Below are 27,986 nucleotides of genomic sequence, written 5' to 3' on the forward strand. Positions count from 1 at the left end.
GAATAACCTATAAAGGAGCCCCTATCAGACTGTCAGCCGATTTCTCTACAGAAACCCTACAAGCTAGGAGAGAATGGAGTGATATATTCAAAGCTTTAAAGGATAAAAACCTTCAGCCAAGAATACTCTATCCAGCAAGAATTTCCTTCAGATATGAGGGAGAAATTAAATCTTTTCCAGACAAACAAAAGTTAAGGGAATTTGTAACTAAAAGCCCTCCATTACAAGAAATCCTCAAGAAGGCTCTCATACTTGAAAAAAGGAAAAAGGGAGAAAGGGGACACAAGCCACAGACTAGGGAGACCGATGGATAGAACCAAAACAGGATAGCAAATATTCAACTATAGCATTAGGGTAAAAATAAGAAAACTACCAAAACAAGGACGATCTTAGCACTCTAACTACCAATTAATAAGACGAGTTGGAATAAAAAATGAAAATAATTATTTAGGAGGGGAAGAGCAAAGGGTCTAAATCAGTATTGGTCGAGTAAGTAAGAGACCAGCAGAGAATAGACTATATTATACACGAGATTCTAAGTACAAACTTCAAGGTAGACACTAAAATAAAGTACAGAACAGAGTCACAAATCATAGATGAGGAAAAATCTAAGAAACCCAGCATAAGAAATTGCAGTATTAAATGGATAGTCTAAAGCACACAGTAAAAGAAACACAGGAAAACAAGATAATGAGCGACAGATTGACAGCATTAAGTCCACATGCATCAGTAATCACTCTCAATGTGAATGGATTGAACTCTCCAATAAAAAGACACAGAGTGGCAAAATGGATTAAAGAACAAGATCCAACAATTTGTTGCCTCCAGGAAACACACCTCAGCCCCAAGGACAAACACAGACTCAGGGTGAAGGGGTGGAGGACAATACTTCAAGCAAATAGCAAGGAGAAAAAGGCAGGAGTTGCAATTCTCATATCAGACCAAGTGGATTTCAAAATAAGACAGGTAAAGAGAGACACAGAGGGACAATATATAATGATCAAAGGGACACTTCATCAAGAAGAAATAACGCTTATAAATATCTATGCACCCAACACAGGAGCACCAAGATTCATAAAGCAACTATTAACAGACCTAAAGGAAGATGTTAAAAACAACACAATAATAGTAGGGGACCTCAACACCCCACTCACATCAATGGACAGATCATCCAGACAGAAAATCAACAAGGAAATAGTGGAGCTGAATGAAAAACTAAAACAATTGGACTTAATAGACATATATAGATCACTCCACCCTCAAGGAGCTGAATACACATTCTTCTCAAGTGCACATGGAACATTCTCTAGGATAGACCATATGTTGGGAAACAAGACAAGCCTCTACAAATTTAAAAAAATTGAAATAATAACAAGCATCTTCTCAGATCATAGTGCTATAAGGCTAGAAATTAATTACAAGAAAAAAGCTGAGAAAGGCACAAAGATGTGGAGACTAAACACACTACTGAACAAGCAATGGATCATTGAAGAAATTAAAGAAGAAATAAAAAATTACCTGGAAACAAATGAAAATGATAGCATGTCATACCAACTCATATGGGATACAGCAAAAGCTGTATTAATAGGAAAATTCATGGCAATACAGGCACATCTTAACAAACAAGAAAAATCCCAAATAAGCAACCTTAAAGCACACCTAACTGAACTAGAGAAAAAAGAACAAATGAAGCCCAAAGTCAGCAGAAGGAGAGAAATAATAAAAATCAGAGCAGAAATCAATACTGTTGAATTGAAAAAGGCAGCAGAAAGGATCAATGAGACAAAGAGCTGGTTTTTTGAGAAGATAAATAAAATTGACAAACCACTAGCCAGACTTACAAAGAAAAAAAGGGAGAAAGCTCAAATAAACAAAATCAGAAATGAGCCAGGAGAAGTAACAACAGACTCTGCAGAAATACAACAGATTATAAGAGAATACTACAAAAAACTATATGCCAACAGAATGGATAACCTAGAGGAAATGGATAAATTCTTGGACTCCTACAGTCTCCCAAAGCTCACTCAAGAAGAGGCAGACAATTTGAACAGACCAATCACAAGGAAAGAGATTGAAACAGCAATCAAAAACATCCCAAAGAATAAAACCCCAGCACCAGATGGCTTTCCTGGGGAATTCTACCAAACTTTCAGAGAGGATTTAATACCCATCCTTTTCAAGCTATTCCAAAAAATTAGGGAAGATGGAACACTTCCTAACACATTCTATGAGGCCAACATCACGCTGATCCCAAAACCTGACAAGGACACCACGAAAAAAGAGAACTACAGGCCAATATCACTGATGAACATAGATGCAAAAATTCTAAACAAAATTTTGGCAACCAGAATTCAGCAATTCATCAAAAGAATCATACATCAGGATCAGGTGGGATTCATACCAGGGACACAGGGATGGTTCAACATCCACAAATCAATCAACATGATACACCACATCAACAAACTGAGGAATAAAAACCACATGATCATCTCAATAGATGCAGAGAAGGCATTTGACAAGATCCAACAGCCATTTATGATAAAAACTCTGAACAAAATGGGCATAGAAGGAAACTACCTCAACATCGTAAAGGCCATATACGACAAACCCATAGCCAACATCGTACTCAATGGGCAAAAACTGAACGCCATCCCCCTGAAAACAGGAACGAGACAAGGATGCCCTCTATCACCACTCTTATTTAACATAGTACTGGAGGTCCTGGCCAGAGCAATCAGGCAAGAAAAAGGAATAAAAGGAATCCAAATAGGGAGGGAAGAAGTGAAACTCTCGCTGTTTGCAGACGACATGATCTTATATATAGAAAACCCCAAAGAATCCATTGGAAAACTGTTAGAAGTAATCAACAACTACAGCAAAGTTGCAGGGTATAAAATCAATTTGCATAAATGAGTAACATTTGTACACTCCAGTAATGAACCAACAGAAAAAGAACTCAAGAATACAATACCATTCACAATCGCAACAAAAAGAATAAAATACCTTGGGGTAAATTTAACTAAGGAAGTGAAGGACCTATATAATGAAAATTACAAGGCCTTTCTGAGAGAATTGGATGACGATGTAAGGAGATGGAAAGACATTCCATGTACGTGGATTGGAAGAATAAACATAGTTAAAATGTCCATTCTACCTAAAGCAATCTACAGATTCAACGCCATCCCAATCAGAATCCCAATGACATTCTTTACAGAATTAGAACAAAGAATCCTAAAATTCATATGGGGCAACAAAAGACCCCAAATTTCTAAAGCAGTCCTGAGAAAAAAGAACAAAACGGGGGAGGCGTCACAATCCCTGACTTCAAAACATACTACAAAGCTACAGTAATCAAAACAGCATGGTACTGGTACAAAAACAGGTGCATAGATCAATGGAACAGAATTGAAAGCCCGGAAATAAAACCACACATCTATGGACAGCTTATCTTTTTTTTTTTTTTTTAAAGATTTTATTTTTTCCTTTTTCTCCCCAAAGCCCCCCGGTGCATAGTTGTGTATTCTTCGTTGTGGGTTCCTCTAGTTGTGGCATGTGGGACGCTGCCTCAGCCTAGTCTGACGAGCAGTGCCATGTCCACGCCCAGGATTGGAACCGACGAAACACTGGGCCGCCTGCAGCGGAGCGCGCGAACTTAACCACTCGGCCACGGGGCCAGCCCCTGGACAGCTTATCTTTAACAAAGGAGCTGAGGGCATACAATGGAGAAAAGAAAGTCTTTTCAACAAATGGTACTGGGAAAACTGGAAAGCCACATGTAAAAGAATGAAAATTGACCATTCTTTTTCACCATTCACCAAAATAAACTCAAAATGGATCAAAGACCTAAAGGTGAGACCTGAAACCATAAGGCTTCTGGAAGAAAACGTAGGCAGTACACTCTTTGACATCAGTATTAAAAGGATCTTTTTGGACACCATGCCTTCTCAGAGAAGGGAAACAATAGAAAGAATAAACAAATGGGACTTCATCAGATTAAAGAGCCTCTTCAAGGCAAATGAAAACAGGATTGAAACAAAAAAACAACCCACTAACTGGGAAGAAATATTTGCAAGTCATATATCTGACAGAAGCTTAATATCCTTAATATATAAAGAACTATCGCAACTCAACCACAAAACATCAAACAACCCAATCAAAAAATGGGCTGGAAACATAAACAGACATTTCTCCAAAGAAGATATACTGATGGCCAATAGGCACATGAAAAGATGCTCATCATCGCTGATCATCAGGGAAATGCAAATCAAAACTACACTAAGATATCACCTTACACCCGTTAGAATGACAAAAATATCTAAAACTAATAGCAACAGATGTTGGACAGGTTGCAGAGAAAAAGGAACCCTCATACACTGCTGGTGGGAATGCAAACTGGTGCAGCCACTATTCAAATCAGTATGGAGATTCCTGAAAAAATTAAAAATAGAACTACCATACGATCCAGCCATCCCACTACTGGGTGTTTATCCAAAGAGCCTGAAGTCAGCAATCCCAAAAGTCCTATGCACCCCAGTGTTTATTGCAGCATTATTTACAATAGCCAAGACGTGGAAGCAACCTAAGTGCCCATCAACAGACGAATGGATAAAGAAGATGTGGTACATATATACAATGGAATACTACTCAGCTGTAAAACAGAACAAAATCATTCCATTTGCAATAACATGGATGTACCTTGAGGGAATTATGTTAAGTGAAATAAGCCAGCGAGAGAAGGATAATCTGTGTATGACTCCACTCATATGAGGAATTTAAAATTATGGACTATGAACAGTTTAGTGGATATCAGGGGAAAGGTGGGGTGGGGGGTGGGCACAAAGGGTGAAGTGGTGCTCCTACAACATGACTGACAAACATTAATGTACAATTGAAATTTCACAAGATTGTAACCTATCATTAACTCAATTAAAAAAAAAGGAAAAAAAAGATGCTTTGTATGGTTTTAATCTTTTTAAGTATACTGAGGCTTGTTCTGTGGCCTAACATTTGGTCTATCCTGGATAATGTTCCTTGTGCACTAGTTAAGAATGTGCATTCTGCTTTGGTTGGGTGGAATGTTTTATATATGTCTATCAGGCCTAGTTATTTTAAGTGTTGTTTAAGGTCTCTATTACACTATTGATCTTCTGTCTAGATGTTTTATACGTTATTGAGAGCGGTATATTGAATTCTCTAGATATTATTGTAGAACTCTCTCTGTCTGTCTTCAATTCTCTCAATTTTTCCTTCATATACTTTGAGACTGTTAAAAACAAGACAGGTCCAAAATGGAGTCAGTTATGCTAATTCCAACATTACCAAACCAAAACTTGACTTAATTATAGTTTTGGCTCTTCCAAAAGTGGAATCTGAAGTCGGTCAATCAGGAATTGTCTGATCCTCACTAGTCAGGTAATCTGCATGATAGATTCCTGCCATCCCCTAAAGGAAAGTAACCTTGCAGCAACCAATCTGTTTTTATGCCTAGTATAACTTCCTTGTTCCTGCTCCCTTCTTCCAATAAAAGTCTTTCATTTTGTATAGTTCTTCAGAGCTCATTTCTATCTGCTAGACTGGATGTTGCCTGATACAGGAATCATGGAATAAAGTCAATAAGATCTTTAAAATTTAACAGGGCTCATATATATATATACATATATATTTATAATTGTTATAGCTTCTTGAGAAACTGAACCTTTTATCAATATATAATGTCCTTCTTTTTCTCTTGTAGCCATTTTTGACTTGAAGTCTATTTTGTCTCATATTAGTACTTCCAAACCTGCTCTCTTTTGCTTATCCTCTGCAAGGTATATCTTTCTCCATCATTTCACTTTCAATCTATTTGTTTCTGTGGGTCTAAAGTGAGTCTCTTGCAGACAGCATGAAGTTGTCCTCCAGGCTTTGCAGATTGGCTAAGGGCTGGGACACTCTTTCAACAATCAGCCAGGCTTATACTGAGCCTAGGGATCTGCCAAAGATGAAAGCCTAGGGTCTTCTCAAGTTCTTTCTGAGCATATATCTTTCCCTGAACATGAACATATCTTCCTAATTCCCCCATATTCAGACGTGCTTTTGAATGTCCTAATTTCCCGAATAAACTCTGCTCTGTATTTTCTGCTGGAATTTAGGCATCAGTAGATTCTTATTCATCTTGCAGTGTTTTCACGCAATACCCATTGTTATTCCCACCTGAGATTTGTGTTAGATGGAAGAAAAGATACTTTGTATCAGTCTTTCACGTAGCCTCCTAGCCTCCAGACAGATAAGAATAGACATACACAATAATTTGCAAATATGATTGTTTCTGCTCCCTCCAGAACGAGAGTTCTGAATCCCACACTGGGAATGCAGGCTACCATTTCAATACTGCAACCACACCAGGGAGAGGGTGGCCAAGGGCAAGTAAAAATGCCGCAAAAATTTGCTACCTCTTTTAAGTTACTTTTTATTTTTTGTTTTGTTTTATCATCACCTTGGTTGCTGTACATCTTTGGTGGTTTTCCAGTTTTCTGATAGTTTGTTCTGGCAGTATTTGCTTTTTTCTTTTTTTGTGATTCTGGAGGAGCAGGAAAGCTGGGAGTGCCTACTCAGCCATTTTAATACATCAAGGTATGCACAAGAAGAAATAGAAAACTTGATTTGAGATATTTGTTCATTTCATTTTCATGAATAAGAATGATAATTGGCTTCTCTCTCCTTTACTTTACAAGAGGAATGGAGAGTGGTATTTTGTTAAATGCTGGGGACTGACAGCTCTAAATGAATTCTATAAAAGTCTTTAGATTTCCCAGAATATAGGAAAAGAATGAAATCTGCATATCTCATTCTAAGTATCAAATTTTAAAGATAATATTTTAAAAATGTGATTAATTTCTCTTGCGAACAGATATGCAAAAATCTGAAATAAAATTTTTGCTATTGAATTCACTAAGCCTTTTATAATAGTATATTTAAAAATAAATGTATGAGACAGCATCAGAAAGCTTTCCATTTTATTTCACGTATGTGTTACATTGGTTTAGCATAATAAGAAAAGTCCTGGCAAATCTAAAGAGAAAGATAAATATGAGGTATATGATAAAAAATGACAAAATTATTTATAGTATTTGCTTATTATCTTTCTAATATCTATAGGATATCTTTTTTATTTTTTAAAAAAATTTCTTTTTTTCTTTTCTTTTTGCTTTTTCTCCCTAACTGCCCCCAGTACGTAGTTGTATATTTTAGTTGTGGGTCCTTCTAGTTGTGGCATGTGGGATGCCGCCTCAAAATGGCCTGATGAGCATTGCCACATCCATGTCCAGGATCTGAACCAGTGAAACCCCAGGGCAAGGAAGCAGAGCACGCGAACTTAACCACTTGGCCACGGGGCCAGCCCCAGGATATCCTTTTTAAATATTGATATTGGTAATGTTTTCTTTTTCTTTTGATACAAAAGCTGTGCATTTACTAATTGTATTGATCTATCCAAAGACCCAAATATGATTTCATTGATTTTTTTCCTATTATTTTTTTCTTCAATTTCTTTATTGAGATCAGTCAACTCTCTTTAGGTATAATCTCTTTTTTCTATTTAGGTTGTATTTTTTTGAAGTTTTTATTCAAGGCATATTTTTAATATTTCTAAGGTACTATTTAAGGATATTTAGTTCAATTAAAAATGTTATGTTATAGTTTCCTTCTGCTTATTTTGTGTATACTATTTTGGGGATTTTTAAAAATCATTTTGACTCTTATTTTGTGTCCCTCACCCCCCTTATAGAAACAGTGTGTGGATATAGACATTTTTATTAACTTTGTGCACTAAGTTGAGGGGTCTTTTCGGTTTACAAGATTTCTGGTTTAAGAGGCTTTATTGCTTTCTTCTGACAGTATAGTGAAGTGAAGTGTGTGTGTAGTTTAAAAACAACACTTACGTACTTCCTTTTCTCTTAACCATTACAACTCTAAAGGATGCTGTCCTTGTTTTCCTTCCCTACTTTCCTTTAGAAATATTTTTCATTGAGTTTTTCACCTCAAATCCTATATAATTGCTATACTTTTTCCTGTATCCAATGCTGTCCTCTATCAGACTTTGGAGGTGTTTTTAATTATTGGTTATGTAAGAGGAATTTTCTTATTGATTTTATCTGTTTTATATTACTAACAGTATCTCCACTTCCCTTTTCTCTTTTCTAAACCATTTCTTCAGACTTCTTCACTGGTCACTCATAGAATTATGGTAATTGGAGGGCCAGAGATAGTTTTTTTTTACTTTTGATAAATATTTCTCTACTTATAGGCATCTTCAACTTCATAAGATTATCTTCCTTACAGTGATGCAGAAAGTGTGGGAAGTTCATTTGCTTTATCTGGTCTGAATGGGTTTTGGGCGGATGAGTGGGAAGATGGAATTTTAGGTGTTATTATCTTAAGACCTTCTTTTCGACCTTCGGAATGGAGTGTTTATTTATTTTCATTTAATGAGTTTAATAGTATCAATATGCATTTCCATAAAATTTCTTCTGAAACTTGCCTAGTATATATCTCATATAGTAATTTTGCAGTCGTGGTCTATATTTTTCCTTTGTTATTTTCTAATGGCGTGCTTTTACATTTTCAAATGGAATGACTTATTGTTTGATAAACATTGTTATTAGTTTATGTTTGGATTTATTAGTATTCAGGGAATGCTATTTACATTTTTATCTATTTACGTTGTATCTATTAGTATTCAGGGAATGTTATTTACATTTTATTTTTTGTTGGATTTATTGTGGTTACTCTTGGTTTAAAATATAGTCAGTTTTCATGAATGTTCATGTGCAGTTGAAAAAAATTGTATGTCTTATTACTGGAGTTCCATGATATATATGCGATTGTGTTATTTGGGATTATAACCTTAGTTACTAAATGTCATTTCTTTTTCTTTTCTTTATTTCTCTCTTTTTTTGTGCGTGTGAAGAAGATTGGTCCTAAGCTAATATCTGTTGCCAGTCTTCCTCTATTTATTTTCTCCTCAAAGCCCCAGTACACAGTGGTATATTAGAGTTGTAGGTCCTTCTAGTTCTTCTGTGTGGGATGCCACCACTGGCATGGCTTGGATGAGTGGTGTGTAGGTCTACACCCACATTTCAAACAGGTGAGCAGTGGGCCAAGGAATTGGAGCATGCAAACTGAACCAGTAGGCCACTGTTTGTTATTTTCCTTTTGTCTTGAATTGAGAGTCTCTGTTACTTCTCCTCTCATCTCTTATAGTTTTTGGTTTATGGAAATCATTGCTTTGTCATTAGATATATGAATATTAATAACTGCTATATCTTCATTGTGGATTCTAGCTTTTGTGATATAGTGTTTGTTTCTTTTACTACATTTAAAACTTTGTGGTCTGCATTTTCCTTTGTCACATGTCATGATTTTGACATCATTTTATTTCCTTTTTTCTAATACCTTTATCAAATTGTAATTATTTTTTTAGTTTTAACATGCATACAAAAAAGTGCATGAAAGCCAGCATGTGTTTTTACAAAATCAGCACAGCTCTGTAACTAGCATAGAGACCAAGAAGAAGGACTTTAACAAAACTCAAGGCACGCTTGATCATTTTCATTTACCAACCTTCTCTAATTCAAATAAAATTACTATATAAATTATAACATCAATATTTTATGTTTTTAACTATAAAACTATACAGAATATTTTTGTATCTAGTTTCTTATGCTCAGCATTATATTTATAACATCTATTCATCTTGTTTGCAAATTTCTTTGAATATATCGGAAATTATAAAGGTAAAAATGTTGATGGCTTTTTAAGTTTTTTTGTTTTTGTTTTTTACTTTGCAGGTATTACAGATAGTGGCAGTACGAAGAATCTTGCTATATTGTTTGATGAACATAAATATTTCCATGGGGTATAGACCTGGGTAAATTTCTGAGTAGTATCTTATGCATGTGTTTATCTACTTTAAACATTATGAAACGAGACACAGAGCTAAGTCTCTCTAGAGAAACTCATGCAGCTATAATAATATAAGACATACTATATTTTAAGTAAAATAAAATTGCTAAATATAAAGAGGATTATTTCTAAATGTTATAGAGCTCTACCAACTAAGAAGAAATTACAATTCAAATATCCATACACTTGATAATAGATCTTCAAAACAGGTAAAGAAAAGATCCAGAGCTATAAGAAGAAATAGATAAGTCCTTCATTGCCATGGCAGAATTTAACGTACTTCTCCCATTGATGAATAAACAAGCAATACAATATCTAAGAATATAGAAGTTGTGAATTACATAATTGAAATATTTGACTAGTTAACTTTCAAAGAATATGACTACCAACAAAAACAGCATACGTATGTTTTTCAGTGCACATAGAAAATTTACTACAATTGACTATTTGCTGGATCATAAAGCAAACCACAACAAAGATTGAAGGACTGAAATCATTCAGAATATTTTCTGTGACAATGAAATTAATTTAGGGATCACTAACTTATTCTTCAATTTTAACTTTACTGAATCTCCTTGTTTATGAATTTCTCATGTATATAGCACAGTGTTGAATTTAAGCATGTCCTTAAATTTATTAATCAGTATGTTCTGTTTCAGTTCTGTAATATTTTGTCATGTATAAGATATTTTACATCATACACATGCATGTATATTTATACGGATATGTAATACTCATAGGTGTGTATATATCTAGAGAAATGACTTTTCACCATTTTGGGTTTTTTGCTCATCTTTTAAGGAAGGTTTGTATTTTTGTCTTTATACTAATATCTGTATATATTGTTGATCCCTTTTATTTGTGTATTTACTTATTATAAATGAATTGAAATGAACTGTTAATGCTCTTTATTACTCAAACTGTGTGATGTGTAAGCAACCAAGAGACAACACATTACTCCTAGTTTAAAATTAATAAACAGAAAAACAGGATAAAAATAAAAGGTGAGTTGATGCTTGAATTGTTACGTAATTTATCATCTTTGCACATATAGTCCCTTATCCCTGAAAGAAAGAGGATGGAATAAACGATCTTCAAGGTATATTCATACTGTGAACATCTTGTTTTCTATTCCTTTTCTCTGTTACTCTTTAGAGAAATTAATACACTGTGATTTTAGTGTCTTGATTTAAATTATGGTATCACTTTGCCATCTAGTCGTTATTGTATTTGTACCACTTGTAAAGGAAAGAAATTCATACTTTGCTACTATTTGCAGAGGGATTTTTGTAGTACTGGACCTTATGAAAGAATTCTGCCAATTCCTATATAATTTGGTTGATAATGAGATTACAAATAGATGAAAGCTGAACTGGCAATGTTGGAAGTAAGTGAAACCAATATTTCTTTCTCTTTATGTCAAATTAGAATAACCTTAAGAAAAAAAATTACCTCTTTTCTAATAACAAATAATACTAAACTGAGATTTAAGAGATTCAATATCAAGTGTACCTTAACTCTTTAATCTTTTCTGAAATATGTGCCAGATTGTAGACTCAACTTAGATCAGAGAAAGATGAAGAAAATTGCCTGTAATCACATTAATTGAGAGTTATACTACACACAGAGCGCTAGTCATGGGCATACAGTTTATACTTTCCATTATCAAAGCTATCTATATCTCTACCTATCTACATCTATACTAATATCTATATATCTCTATCTCTAGCTATATATGTATATATCATACTGGATTTGGGAGGCTATTTTGAATTGAATTTCTTCTTATTGTATGCTATACTTACATACTTATATATGCTTGCATGAATGGTATCCTCATTTGAAGGAAAGAATTAATAAGTCTTACATTGAACCAAATCCCTTTTGGTTAGGAAGGTTAGAGCATGCTACTTAATTAGTGTAAGAGTCACTTTTTTTGAAAGGGTGGTTAAACCAATCCATGAGATACGTATTCTAATTTCTGAGATCTGAGAAACATAAAAATAATTTAAAAACAATAGAGTATTTGGGAACGCCTAAAATGAAGTGATCTTAGCTAGAGCTCCTATGAATATGAGGATTAGTCACAGAATATGGGAAATGCAGAGAAACATCGTAGAGTTTTGTTGTTTTATTGAGGAAGACTAGCCCTGAGCTAACTGCTGCCAATCCTCCTCTTTTTGCTAAGGAAGACTGGCCCTGAGCTAACATCCTTGCCCATCTTCCTCTGTTTTATATGTGGGATCCCTACCACAGCATGGCTTGCCAAGCAGTGCCATATCCACACCTGGGATCCGAAGCGGCGAACCCCTGGCCACCAAAGCAGAACATGCGCACTTAACCGCTGCGCTACGAGGTCAGCCTAAGGAGTTTTATTGTTTGTCTACATTCTTCCTCAAGAACCTCCCCGTTCCTTTTACTTACATTAAAGTTTTTATCTTTATAACCTCTTCTTATATCCTATTAATAAAATTGAGCAACAAAGGGATGCTAAGAATCATTCATACTATTCTATTTTTGGACACTCTGGAGAGAAAGTTCTTTTTCTTAATTCTGAAATTGGTTTTCCTGTGGTTTTTAATTTAATGGAATTAATTCTCTTTCTTGAATACACAGTAAACAAGACCAGCCAGTCTTTCACATTTTAGCCTTGAAATATTTGAAGACATTGGTCAGAGTCTCCTTTTACTTTTCTTCTGTGTTCCAGAAATCTCGAGGACATTAATTGGTTTATTAGATGCTTTATTGCAATATATATTTCTCACTGCTATTTACTTGACACTGCAGGGTACCTACACAGTTATTCATAGTTATTGGGAACCACTGGCTCACACAATGAGATGCTATCCAGGACACAATGCTTCCTTCCAAATTAAAATGGAAATGGGAGTTGCCTCTTTCTGTCTACATAATCTATTTATGGAGTCAATATATCATAATATTAGAATGGGATCAATTTCATTCACAATATCTGTACCTTTTGACAACCACAACTTCTTCATCATTCCTTACTTGTTCTGTTGGCATGGGATCCTATTAAAGAGTTCAACCACACTGACCCCAACTGCATTCTCTTCACAATTTGGCTCTTCTGATCCTCCAACCTTATCTTTTACTGCTACCTGCATAAACTCTACTTCTAGTTGATAGGAACATGAGCATCCCTATTACTACATTGGCTCAGACTATCTTCTGCTTAAAAATTATTTTGTTTTGCTTTCTTGTCCCTGCAATCCTATCTTAACATTATAGTTCAGCTGGAAGTTCAAAATCCTATTGTGATTTTGCCAATAAGAAAAAAATCTTGGATGTTATTCAATTATCAGAACTTATGAAGAGTATTCCTAATGTGCTTGACAACAGTTTAAAGTAAAAAAAAAGAATGATAAAACAATGAAAACTTTGTGCATAGTGATCATGTAAAAAGTGTAGTATCTTTTTTTTTTAAAGATTTTATTTTTTCCTTTTTCTCCCCAAAGCACCCCAGTACATAGTTGTATATTCTTTGTTGTGGGTCCTTCTAGTTGTGGCATGTGGGGCGCTGCCTCAATGTGGTTTAATGAGCAGTGCGATGTCCGTGCCCAGGATTCAAACCAACGAAACACTGGGCCGCCTGCAGCGGAGCGTGCGAACTTAACCACTTGGCCACGGGGCCAGCCCCAAAAGTGTAGTATCTTTTAAAACAGCTGTTGTGTTTGATAGGTGGGGCTTCCCCACTGAGTCTGTGCCTGTGCCACTCCCTGTGACCATGGTGGGATCCTGGACTCTCCCACTGGTCAAGAGAATAACCACACAGGGGCTCAGCATTGTCTCCACCTGCTCCCACAGTCTTGCCAGTTGTACTGCCCCTTTGGGGATGCTGTAATACTGTGGACATTTGTGGCAGCTGAGGGCACTTTCCTATGTGCTGCAGATATGCCACATCTGTTCCTAGGGCACACCAGCCTTTGTGCTTGGTGGGCAGGGCTTCTCCACTAACACTGAGCTGAGTCTCTCCCTGGAGCTGTGGTGGGACTGTGGATTTTCCCACTGGACAAAGGAGTGATCAAGCTAGGGCTCAGGGTTGTTACCACCTGCTCCCGTGGTCCCACTGGGACTCACTTCCCCTTATGGGAGTACAGTAGAGCTGCGGGAGTTTAAGGAAGCTGGGGGTTTGTTCACCCAGAATTGCACTTGGAAGTAAGAATAATCACTAGGCTATTTATTTCATTGAGTGCAGCAGTCACTAAAATAATCTTCTGGCCAATGTAGGGGTCAGAGCAAAACACAGAAACAAAGAGCTCGATCTTCAAGATCATAAACAAAATTACAATGAGTACCACAGGAATATAAAATATTATAAGAGAATACTATGAAAAATTATATGCCAACAAATTGGACAACGTAGAAGAAATGGATAAATTTTTAGATTCTTATCAGCACCCCAAAGTGAATCAAGAAGAAATAGAGAATCTGAATAGATCCATCACAACTAAAGAGATCGAAACAGTAATCAAATACCTCCCAAAATAAAACTCCAAGACCCAGATGTCTTCTCTGGATAATTCTATCAAACATTCAAAGGAGATTTCCTACTTATCTTTCTCAAACTATTACAGAAAATTGAAAAAGATGGAACACTTCCTAAGACATTCTATGAGGCCAACATTACCCTGATATCAAAGACAGACAAGGACAACACAAAGAAGGAAAATTACAGGCCAATATCACTGATGAACATAGATGCAAAAATCCTCAACAAAACACTGGCAAATGGAAGACAGCAATATATTAAAACAGATCATACACCGTGATCAAGTTCTATTTATACCAGGGACACAGGGATTGTTCTGATTTGCAGGAACATCTGCTAATGAATCAATGTGATACACCATATTAACAAAATGAAGAACAAAAACCACACGATCATCTCAATAGATGCAGAGAAAGCATTTGACAAGATCCGACATCCATTTCTGATAAAAATTCTCAACAAATTGTTTATAGAAGGAAAGTACATCAACATAATAAAGACCATGTACGAGAAACCCACAGCCAAATCATACTCAATGGGGGAAAACTGAAAGTCGTCCCTCTGAGCAAAGGAACAAGACAAGGGTGCCCACTCTTACCACTCTTATTCAACATAGTACTTGAGGTTTTGGCCAGAGGAATTAGGAAAGAAAAAGAAATAAAAGGAATCCAATTAGGCAATGAAGAATTGAAACTCTTGCTGTTTGCAGATGACATAATTTTATATATAGAAAACCCTAAAATATCTATCAGAAAGCTATTCGATGTAATCAACAATTACAGCAAAGTTTCAGGGTACAAAATCAACTTACAAAAATCAGCTGTATTTCTATATTCTAATAATGAGCTAACAGAAAAAGTCAAGAACACAATCCCATTTACAATCACAACAAAAATAATAAAATATCCTGGAATAAATTTAACCAAGGAAGTGAGAGACCTATACAATGAAAACTACAAGACTTTGCTGAAAGAAATTAATGATGACACAAAGAAATGGAAAGACATTCCATGCATATGGATCAGAAGAATAAAGATAGCTAAAATGTCCATGCTACCTGAAGCAATCTAGATTCAATGCATTTATCTTCTTTCAATGCATTCACAGTTCTAAGAATCTATTCCAAAGATAGAGTAACAAAACTATGTATAAATCACATATTCCCAAGCATTATTTATAATATCCATAGACTGGATAAAATCCAATATGAGGGTTGTTGATTAAACTATGGGTCAGAATAAAGAAGTATACAGCTATGAAAATGGAAAAAGGAATCTTTCTATATATTGCAATGGAGTGCCCTACAGGAGATTTTCTTATGTGAATAAAGACAAGACAGAAAATTTTTGTAGTGTGATAAATTGTGTGAGAGAAGAGGGAAAGATAAAACAAAAACTAATAAAGATAGGAAGAGATGAAAGAAAACTTTTAGGAATGTAAGTTATAATTTAGCTTTGATTTGGGGGAATGTAATATTTTACATACTTTAAAAGACATATTTATCTCAAAAAGTAAACAAAAAATCTCTAAAATTTAAAACAACAACAAACGAATCTATAATGTTGGACACATGGTCACACAGTGTTTCTATAAAAGACTTTAAACACAGCGTTTTGAGAGTATATCCTCATTGTGTAATGTTTATTTACTATAAATTAAATAAGTAACTATTGAAATATCGTTGAAACTAAAGTTGCAAACATAAAAGAGTTACAGCTCTAAAGGAAGAGAAGATATGCAAAAAACTTTTCATCTTAATTTGAAATAGAAATTTAGTTTGAAACACTTTTTCTCTTAAAAATAGTGTCACTCATAGTGACAACCTGGTAGCAATGAACATCCCTATTCCCAAAATTTTCTCTAAAGGGAAATCTTTGATCTCTAAACAGAACCAGAACTTTTTGGAAAAACAAATGATTTGAAGGCTGAGGTAGAAAATGTTATGACCCTTAAGCAACTTAATTTTCCAGAAAGCAAGAATGTTTTTAACAGCTAGTTGAATCATTTCAAAGAGATATAGAAGGCAGTTTGAAATGGTTCCCACTGGCTTACAATTAACATAAAAATGAATGTTGATTGCAGTTAATTTAAAGGCATGAAATATGTTTAAATGTAAACATTTAAATCCAGATGCCAACAACACAAAAAATAATGTCACTGGTTACTATTAAATGAACTTTGCTGGGGGATCAAATCATTACTTTGAAAACTGGTAAATAAAGAAGATAAATATTTATACTGGCTTTCCTTTATGAACTTTATATCAGGATTTTAGTTTATGAGGGGAAATTCAGAAGAAATAAGAGCAGATAAAAGGATTGAGTTGATAAATCACAACTTTGGAGCTCCCAATAAAAAAAGGATCAAGGAAATGCTTTCAATAGATAGTAAAATCATTAAGTGAAAAGTTGATAAGAACTGTTAAAAGGAAGTAATCAAGCTGACGCTACCTGAATCCACAGATCAGACTAAGTGGCACTAAAATTTGGAGAACTAATTAACATGTACCTTACAATTTGGTGCAACCAGAAGTAGTCAGAACCACCTATGAAGAATTCTTGCCTAAAAGAAGCAGAGTGAAACTGAAGTAATAAATCTTGATGTGAGTATCAATTTACAAACATTGGTGCAGGAACAAGACAAATGACAAAGCAATAAGCTAAATACAGAACTTGCAGCATTCTACAAACGGTCCATGTTTTCCAAAAAGTTACCCGAACACACATATGTGTACAAACTCATACACGCGTGCAAACACACGAGGAACGGTACATAATAGAACATAATGTTACATAATAGAGAAAGCTTAGTTATAGCAAGGATATTTTTTTGATTTTTGAATCAAACTAACTGTAAAAATATATCTTTGAAGCAATTGGGGAAATTTAAACATGAGTTTGGTATTAAATTATTTAAGAATACATTATTATTTTTATTAGGTGTAATTTTGACATGAGTGTTTATTTGAATGTTTATTTTATCAGTTTACATTTTTTATAAATTCCTTTTAATGACTTAGTTCTGTTAGCAAGTGGATTGATAGAGAAATATAATACCCTAAACATATAATTATATTTTAACTGACTCAAATTTGTAAGACTGGAAGTCATGGACTCGCTGTCCCTAAAATGTCTCAACCCTTCAGGACAAAGAACACCACACGTAGTCCTGTTTTCTGGGCTTCACACAGCACTTTTGGCCAAAAATACATTTGGGACAGGAAAAATATCGGTGTAGAAAGCAGTTCTTGTAGTTCCTTGTTTTGAGACTTGCAGCATTGGCTGAAGTACTTTTTGTTTTCATGAATGCCTTCAAAAGACTTAAAGTTTGAAAATTACATTGATAAACCTCTTTTACATTTACAATCTCAGTTCATATTGCAGACCTGAATTTCTTTCATGGTAGTTTATTAATGAAAATGTACTTCAAAAGTGCTCAACTAATGTCATCTCATATTTTGTTATCGTTCTAATAAATAACAACACTGTGGCATAAATACAGCTTTAAAGGACATCCATAAATGTCCCAGATAGATGTCCTTGTTTTTCTTTCTGCCATAAATAATGTCATTCTGAAAAACCCATTGTATTTTTACAAAAGGGATTTAGAAGGCATGAAATATCACCACAAACTGCAAATTATTGAGATGCATTAAAAAAAAACAAACCTGATTGTCGATTTGAAAATCAGTAGTATTTGCTGCTGCCTTTGGCAAAAACTCAACACTCTTCCCCCAGGTATTTGCATAATTTACTCTCTCACTTCATAATGGTCGATACTCAAATAACACCTCACTATGGTCTTTGCTGAGCTCCCTGTTTAAAATGACACCTTCAATTTTATGTTTCTTCCATTTATAATTACAGGAAATTATGTATTTTTTTGTTTTTTTGTACCCCCAATTACATATAAATTTGTTGACAAAGGGGAGTTCTTTGTCTTTTTCCCCAATACCTAAGAGAGTACCCAGCTCAGGGTAAACCTGTAATAAATATTTATTGAATCAATGAATGAAGGAAAGAAAAATTAGCAATTATGTATCCCTATTACGTACTCAACCTTCTTTCCCTGGTTTCTGACTAGAGAGAAAATTCAGCAGAGTGCACATTTGTTTTGGCATGTTTTTCTTTTATTTTGACTGCCCAGTTTCAATAATCACATCTAAAGCATCCTTATTGTTCTTTGTGAAGTATCTCTTTTCTCAAACTTAAACCCTTCATGGTTCAGGTAGGTTTGGCTCTATTCCCAGTTCCTTGAAAGGTCATGTTTATCATTCCATAAAGATTCATGGTATACTTACTTTATGCTAGTCACTGTTCTAGACACTTAGACTATATCAGTGAATATATTCTCTGCTTTCCTGGACATTTTATTCTAGGAGGGGGAAACAAACAATATGAAAGAATGTAATAAATAATGATTAAACATATATTTGAACCATGTTACATACTTGAAACACTAAATTGGGTAATGCAGTAACCCCTGGAGTATAATAGTATGTTCATGGAAGTTTTCACTGAAAAGGTGCATTTGAACAAAAACTTAAGGGAAAGCATTCCACGGTAGACAAAAAAAGTGGTAGAAAGGACCATAAGGAAGGAGTGTGTGATATTTTTTGAGAAACAAAAAGTGAGGAACAAAAGCCAGGCAGCCAGATTAGCTGGAGAAAGTAGAGGGGAGAAAGAGTAATAAAATAGGACAGAGATTTTAAAGTAACAGGACAGACGGTTTTCCCAAATTAATATTTAACTTTGTAAATATCATTGCTTTAGCTCTCTATGGATCACGATGACCTAAAAGATGAATCTTCACACTTGTCCGATATGGTAAGAATGGATGGTATAGAGGAAGAGGGTTGTGCCCAGCATATAGTAGTCAATCAGTTAATACCAGATAATGATGACTTCTATAATTACATAGTTTTGATAATTGTAGGAAGGTGTGGAAGTGATTGGGGGCTGGAGGAAGAGACTAAATGAAACTTCATTTCATATAAATAAAATGCCCCTCATGTTGCTCCAGGTTTTCTAGTACACAAGAATTACATCAGAGAAAAGTCATTGATTTTAACTGTTTACTTAATGACCTCAAGACAATGGGGCAATAGGTGGTCTCTAGGGTTCCTGTCCCAAAGGTAGTGACTATAGCTATAGGAATGCATACATCACTCTCAACCTGCAGTGGTCCTTCCTTTGCCATCAGCAGATTTGTTTTAAGATTCTGCGGAAAGATTGATGTTAATTTCAATGTGTGGTATGTAGAAAACAACATGAGGGCTGGAACTTGCCTTTTATATCTAGACAGTTCTTGAAAATATTTAGTCAAAAGTAACATATCTGAACATGCAAGGAAGAGGTTGACCATTTACTTTACAGAGCTTTGCGTTAGAGGGCCTGGCTCAGCTGAGCTCCTCACTAACAGCCCATGAACAACAGCTACTGGTGTGGATGGGGAGAGAAGAGCTCTGAGAATTTGAGGGACTGTGCATTGTCTTGATTCTGTAAAATTTTTGAAGGGGAGTCAAGTTAGAATACAAAAATGTTTAAATAAAATGAAACAAGTAGAGATTGAATAGACTGTCTAGTGAAAATTAAAAGGGACCAGCTTTAATTAAGATTATAAAGCAGGAAACAGTTGTCCTGTGAGAGCAAACATTACAACAAAATGGGGAAAGAATTATAAGAAAGAAGATTTTAACTGTTATATTTTCTATATAGCATTTGGGACACAAGAGGCATTATATTAAATATATAATATTAGTTTAAAGTGAATTCCTTTTTTTTCAAAAAAGATTGGCACCAGCGCTAACATCTGTTGCCAATCTTTTTTTTTTTTCCCTCCCCAAAGCCCCCAGTACATACTTGTATATTGTAGTTGTAGGTCCTTCTGGTTGTACTCTGTGGGATGCTGCCTCAGCATGACCTGATGAGTGGTGTCATGTCAGCACCCAAGATCAGAACAGGTGAAACCTTGGGCCACCAAAGCAGAGCACATGAACTTAACCACTTGGCTACATGGCTGGCTGGCCGAAAATGAATTCTTAAATGCCCTAGCTAAATTAAATATTGTATTAAGAAAAAAAGCTTGATAATTAGAATGTCTGGCTTTGCAATGGATTGTCTTTTGAGGTTGTCTTTAATATTCAAATTTATGGGTATAGAAACAGGACCATTGAGGGTCTCAGTTTTGCATATGATCTGACATTTTATTGATGAGCCATCTGAAATCTATTTCTTGGGTCCTGAGACCAGAGATAATCTTACCACAAATGATAAAGAAAGAGTTTTCCAGAATGGTAAGATCTTAGAAGTATTGGCAACAGTTTAGAGAAATATAATTCTCTTGTATCACTATTTCCTCATGAAATGTCTTCAGAGTGCAATACTACCTCAATTTATAATCTCTCCCCTTCATACATAATATAGGACAGAATGAATATCCTATATGTCTTGAAGGGAGAACAGAAAGAGAGTAAGACAGAGACTTAGGAAGGGGCAGTTTCTAAGTCAGAGTCTTTACTATAGTTCCTTATTCCTGAGAGAGAAAATTTCCCTAAATGTCATTCCTATTTCATCTTGATGTTGCTTTCTAGTATAACTCTGTGGCATGTATGCTGTCTTTGGACTATTTCCCATAGGTTTAGAGTCTCTAGTTTGTCAATTAAAAGTATGATGATTTAATAAAGGAAATATGTTAGCATCTAGACTAGAATATGGATCAGAGTCTGGTGTAATAAAATGGATACAGGGCTGGGAGTCTGGGGATCTGGGATCTAGTCATAGTATGTAGATTGGTCCTTATTTGCATTTCATTGGGAAAGCCAAGACTCTCCAGCCTTGTGTTTTGTCACCTCCACAATAAAGAAGTAGACTACATTATCTTTATCATCAGCTCCATTTTTATTATTGCATAAGTATTCAGGAAGGATTGACTCCCTGAACTGAAGGGCATACTCTGAAAATAATTAATTAAGGTTAATTTTGATAACAGATTTACTGAGTCAGATCCAAAAGCAAAGATTAAAGTGCTATATGGAATTAACAATAAAGGCACAGATGTAAAGTATTAGGGGTGTTCATTCTTAATGTCACAGTGTGAGTGTACAATGCAAAAATTAATATTTTCAGAAATTTCTCATTTTACTGACTATAGGACTGACTTAATCAGTCATTGCATTATGCTAGGCTTATCTTTTATGAACTTACAATGTTCAAGGAGAGCTGAAAAAGTCATGAAAATATTTGACAACATAACTATAAATCTCTCGATTTCGTATTATTTTTAAATATTAAAAAATTACAATTGAGAACTTAAAAAAGTAATTCAATAATTGTATTGTTTTTACCTAAAGAAAAATTTAAAATTTTAAATGGTTATCATGTTTGAAAAGTTTAGACATTGGGCATGTCATAAATAAAAATTACACAGAGAAATCCTGAAAGATATTTTGCTTTGTTTTCCAGTCTTGGTAAGGTTAGTTAACCAAGCTTCTTATATCCTCACTCTCCTTAATCTTTTTGTTTTCAGGACTGATTCAGACTCTAACAAACAGAAACCATGTTGCTGTCAGAGAGAAATAAAACTGGGGCCACGTTCACTCTCTTGGGCTTCTCAGATTTCCCAGAACTGCAAATCCCTCTCTTCTTGATTTTTCTGGCCATCTACAGTGTCACTGTTGTAGGGAATATTGGGATGATTGTAATAATCAAAATTAACCCCAAACTACACACCCCTATGTGCTTTTTCCTCAGCCACCTTTCATTTGTGGATTTCTGCTATTCCTCCATCATTACTCCCAAGACCCTGGTGAACCTAGTTGTAGAAGACAGAACAATTTCATTTATAGGATGTGTAGTACAATTGTTTTTCTGTACTACCTTTGCAGTAACTGAATTCTTTTTATTAGCTGTGATAGCCTATGATTGCTTTGTGGCCATTTGTAACCCTCTGCTCTACACATTTGCCATGTCCCAGAAACTCTGTGCCGTGCTAGTGGTCAGATCATATGCATGGGGAGTAGCTTGTTCCTTGATATTCACATGTTCCGCAATCAAGTTATCATTTCAAGGTTTCAACACAATTAATCATTTCTTCTGTGAATTCTCCTCATTGCTGTCCGTCTCTTGCTCTGATACTTGTGTCAACCAATTGCTGCTTTTCATTTTTGCCACCTTGAATGGGGTCAGCACACTACTCATCATTCTCATGTCTTATGTGTTTATCATTGTCAACATCCTCAAAATGCATTCAGCCGGTGGGCGCTGCAAAGCCTTCTCCACCTGTGCCTCACACCTGACCACCATTACTATCTTCTACTGCACCATCCTCTTCCTCTACTGTGTGCCCAACTCCAAAAACTCCAGGCGCACAAAGTGGCATCTGTGTTTTACACCGTGGTGATCCCCATGTTGAATCCTCTGACCTACAGTCTGAGAAATAAGGATGTCAAGGCTACAGTAAGCAAAATAGTGGACAGTAAACTATTTCCTTATTAAGAATATTATTTTAGGGTCGGCCTGGTGGCACAGCGGGTGAGTGCGCATGTTCCACTTCTTGGTGGCATGGGGTTCGAAGGTTCAGATCCCGGCTGCGGATATGGCACTGCTTGGCAGGCCATGCTGTGTTGGCATCCCACATATAAAGCAGAGGAAGATCGGCACGGATGTTAGCTCTGGGCCAGTCTTCCTCAGCCAAAAGAGGAGGACTGGAAGTAGTTAGCTCAGGGCTAATCTTCCTCAAAAAAACAAGAAAGAAAGAGAAAAGGAATATTATTTTAGTAGAGTTTGTCCCTGACATGTAAATAAATACTGCACATAAAAGTTGATTTTAAAGAAACCTTTACAATTATGAAGAGTTAATCTTGTAAATGGAAAGATCATGGATTTTGGTTCAAACAGAGTAAACTTGGCTCTGTCTCTTACTGGAAAGTAAGACAGCCATCTCTCTCATCTTGAATTTTTCATCTACAAAATTGAGATAACATAAAATAGCTCTTAACCTGACTGTGAAGATTAAAAGACTATATGAATATCATGTGTAAAACCTTGTATAATCTCAATAAACAATTTTGTCCTCTTTATTATGCATGTAATACACTACGCTTTCAATAAATATGTGAATATCTCTCACAAAAGTACCAATAGCAGTTAAAATACAACTAGTTTTCATCCTTCAACGAATGTAAAATCCAGTGTGGACAGCAGGGCAGTGAAGAAAGTGACCTTTGTCTAAGGTAGAAAATAATAAATATCATAGAGAATTTGAGAGAAAGAAAAGTTTCAAATCCATTTAAAGACTTTAGAGAAATTCCTTCATAAAATAGATATTGTTTGAATTTGTCCTTGGATAACAGAACAGACAGAATTTTAGGAGACACATTTCAACAAGCTTTGTTGAGAAGACAGAAGCATGGTAAGATCAAGGAAACCAAAATGTAGTACTGAGTCAATGATGCAGCAATTTTTTTATTGAGCAAATACTTTATAGCATGCATGTATGTGTATTCGTGTGTGTGTGTATTTTTGTGTATACAGGTTACTTGGAATGAATGGAAAGTTGGTAATATGTGATCTGTATTCTGAATGGGTTTCAAAGGAGCTCCTGTATGGCAGGATGATAAGCTGTGATAGGCTCCACCAGAGCCTGAGAAATAGTAGAGTGGATCTCAAAAAATATTATAGGCAAAAAGTAAGCAGGATGAGTGTCTACCCAATCTGTATTTTATGCTATCATTTTGCCTATAACCCGTCAAAAACATGATCAGTTCTTTATGATTCTTTTTTCTGAACATCAGTGTAATCTCTGAATCCTCAACTGAACATCCACCTTAAAAAAAAGTGTGGGGTATGCCTAGAGGCATAGCAGTTAAGTTAGCGCTCTCCACTTCAGCAGCCTGGGTCCACCGGTTCGGATCCCTGGTACAGACCTATGCACTGCTTATCAAGCCATGCTGTAGCAGGTGTCCCACATATAACATAGAGGAAGATGGGCACGGATGTTAGCTCAGGGCCAATCTTCCTCAAAAAAAAAAATCCTGTTTGGAGTTGCCTCAAGTGTTGAAAATTAATCAGCTATGTAACTTCATTCAAAATAAAGTGAAAACCAGGCAGTCATTAGCGTTAAGACCTATTTCACCTGGTAAATAAAAAATACTAGATTTCTCTAACATCAATAACTCACTTTTGCTTGAATGTCTTGTAAACCCTTTTGCTTCTCTTTACTCAATGTGTCTACATAAAATTCCAAGCTAGTCATCAGTATAATGGAAGAAATAAATTTCCAAGTGTGTTTTGGTAAGGCAGAACAACTAAGGTGGGGGATAATTTTATATGGATTCAAAACACTGATTTGGAATGTTCATATTATTTTAAACTTATGATCATTATCAAAATGTTGCATTCATGTATATTATATGATAAGAAATCAATGAAACAACCCCATTGTACGGAAAGATAAAATATGTAAGAAACAGTGTTTTGGATATTGGATGTCGGATGAAGGAATGCTTTTCTCTTCTATTGACTTCTGTTTCTCTAGGTATTCACAAATTTCTTGTTTCATACATATTTAGCAATTACACAATTTCTAATTTTCTTTGAAATTAAAAAATTATTTATATTAATCTTAAATTGAATTCATGATGATTAATGCCTCTTTATAGAGAATTTTATTTTACTTCTGTCCTGCTTGGAACAAGGATGACCACATTTTGTGGTAGAACTAACGCAACCCATTTTGCTTTTACTTTGAGGAAATCACGGCATATGATATTTAAATGACCTGGCCCATTGTTGATGGAATTAATGCAATCATTCAAGACTCCAGACACATCAGATGTACAATTTCCACTAAATACCAGCATACAGTCATATTGTTTTCATTTTCAATTTGTGACATTTCAGATTCTTTATGGTAGATTCTGTAGCTTCTATGTAGAACATGAGTTACGTTAGTAGCCTTCACATTTTTTGGTCATGTACTTCTCAAGAATTTAATTTTACATATAAAATATTTCATCATGAATTTAGCAGCAAAATGTGTAATTTGCAGTGCATAGCATAATCTGTTTAAAAGACATAAATAATATCTGAAAAAGCTTTGTGCCTTTCCTTCTCTTGAACTTATATTCAATCCTACTCTCCCCACTGAACATTACAATTTTATTAATCAGATTCATACTTTTTATTTCATGATGCTTTTGGGAAAATCAGAAGTTTTTCTTTCTGTATTGAGTTAACCTTGTAATGATTCAATAATAATTGCACCACTAATTAAAAATACAATTGCATTGAAAATTTGGATAAATATAATTAATCAAAATTAAAAAATATTTTAGGACATATTTCTTCATATGATTAATATTATGAGTATATGTCTGCATTATTTATTTTGATTAATTAATGTATCCTTGGAAAGACATCACTTAATTTTAGAAAGCAAGAGGGTTCAGAATCATTTATATTTCCATTTTGTAAAAATGAAAATACTGAGACTATTTGGTCATATTAAATGTAAATGAGACTAGAAATTCTGCCAGAAATAGTGCTTTAATAGGAATATCACTCAACTCTTTCAACTCCATCCAAGTTATGTGACAATTTGTCACAATGATCTTTCATGAAAATATTTTTCAATAATGCATTAAACAAAATTAGATTGTCTTCCAATTTTGCTAAGGGTCAAAATTTTGGAAATTATATCTTTCAAAAGGAGTTGTTACCCAGGGACATAGAAAACTTGGTTCAAATTCTTTAGTCCTTTCCATATCCAAGCCTCCTTTCAACTCTTCTGATCAAATGGCAGAATCATTTTCTCCATTCCTGGGATGTAAGCTGTTTTTGTGCCTAGCTTTGTCTAGCTGAAGTGACACCGCATTAGTTTCAAGCCTCTGAGAGGGCTTGTGAATCTTTCACAATCTGGAATTTTCATAGTCCCTTAAAAAGCTGTTCTGTGAACAAGCACAGGCTAGCATATTGGATAATGAGAAACATAGACACCAGACTTGAGTCTGAAGCCTCCAATCATCTAACCCACCAAGCTAATATCATACACATAGCTAACCACGCCAAGATCAGCCATGTCAGGATCAGATCAACAGAAACTAACTTCCTGACTCATGCAATACTGACCAGTGCAATAAATAGCTATTGGTTTTAACTAATATGTTTTGGAGTGGTTTGTTATGCGATCATTAGAACCACCCATGTTCACGGCCACCAGCTGGCTCAACGGTTAAGTTCTCATGTTCTGCTTCAGTGGCCTGGGGTTTGCTGGTTTGGATCCTGGGTGCTAACCTATGTACCACTTGCCAAGCCATGCTGTGACAGGCGTCCCACATATAAAGTAGAGGAAGATGGGCATGGATGTTAGCTCAGGGCCAGTCTTCCTCAGCAGAAAGAGAAGGATTGGCAGCAGATGTTAGCTCAGGGCTAGCCTTCCTCAAAAATAAAAAAGAAAGAAAAAAAAAATAAAGAACCACGCATTTTCTTAATTTCTGAAAATGTTACCACAAAGACTTTCCAAGTCTTATATAACAGTTAAGCATATCTGCTATTCTTCCAGTTACAGTTACCTTTATTAAAACAACGGAATTGAGAAGTTTAGAAAATTTAACATACTGTTGATTTCATTGAGCCTTACAATACAATATTTTACTACAATGGTATTATTATATGTGTTTTAAATACAATTCATCAAAAACTGAGAGCTTCATATTGATATTATTCAATTTAGGGATAATGACCATGAAATCAATTTCAATAAAATTTGTATATTTAAATCAGTTTTTAAAAACTCCTGCCATGTCTTTAAGTCTAAGACAAGTAGATAAACAAAGTAATTTTCCTGTATGTGGGTTGCTGAGATGATATAAAACATCACTGCCAATGATACTCTTTATAGATAGTCTTTTAGTTTTTCTGTCATGGGACTCTCTCCTTCAGGAGGATGCATTTTGTGACAATACTTTCATGGTGCACTAAGAACAAAAAGAATAGATGTTAAAAATTCGTGTCATCAATCTACTATATATCTGATTTCAAAACATCACTGTATTGGCTAAAATCCATGTCTAATGCCATCATTTTCCATGAAAAGAAATATGTACTATATCTCAGAGTATGACAAGAAGTCAAGCCATGGGTTTGAAGTGTCTTCATTAAAGAAAACTACAGGATTCATGAAAAACAGTATTTCAAATTGTCCTTATGTTTTGGAAGTTTGCTTTCATTTTTCTAATTGGGGCAATTCACATAGTAATATGCAAATAGTAAGAGGAATCCTTAGTTTTGAAAAATGTGAGAAATGGGATTGTGAGAGTGCTAGGTGGAACACAGACCTGGAAACACTCTTCAAACTCAGAAAATGATCAGATGGATCAATTTTAGGAAAATATGTATAGGTCGTTGAGAATTTCAAAAGTGATTACCTGTAACTAATTACATCGATGGAGTTCTTGAAATGTTGGGTATATCCAAGAGCACAAACACCAGACAGTAGTTTGAACACTGTTGGTTTAGGAAGACATTATACG

The 27,986-nt window shown here is 35.0% G+C and overlaps 1 protein-coding gene and 1 pseudogene across 3 annotated transcripts in view; both read left to right on the forward strand.

The window, feature by feature from the left end:
• Nucleotides 1-27,126, forward strand: part of LOC123284100 (olfactory receptor 5D18-like) — a 31,148-nt pseudogene extending 4,022 nt beyond the window's left edge.
• LOC123284627 (olfactory receptor 5L1-like) overlaps nucleotides 1-27,986 on the forward strand; it is a 37,592-nt gene that overhangs the window by 4,026 nt on the left and 5,580 nt on the right. The window contains exon 1 of one of the 3 annotated variants that reach the window (XM_070487746.1): nucleotides 9,911-11,329. The exons of 1 other annotated variant lie outside the window; for it this stretch is intronic. The gene's annotated coding sequence lies outside the window, so the exon portion shown is untranslated. Of the gene's footprint in view, nucleotides 1-9,910; nucleotides 11,330-12,160; nucleotides 12,299-27,986 lie in introns of those variants that run through there. One more of the 3 variants, XM_070487748.1, reaches the window with a different exon arrangement.

Source organism: Equus asinus, chromosome 17, assembly GCF_041296235.1.
Source record: "Equus asinus isolate D_3611 breed Donkey chromosome 17, EquAss-T2T_v2, whole genome shotgun sequence".
Taxonomy (NCBI): domain Eukaryota; kingdom Metazoa; phylum Chordata; class Mammalia; order Perissodactyla; family Equidae; genus Equus; species Equus asinus.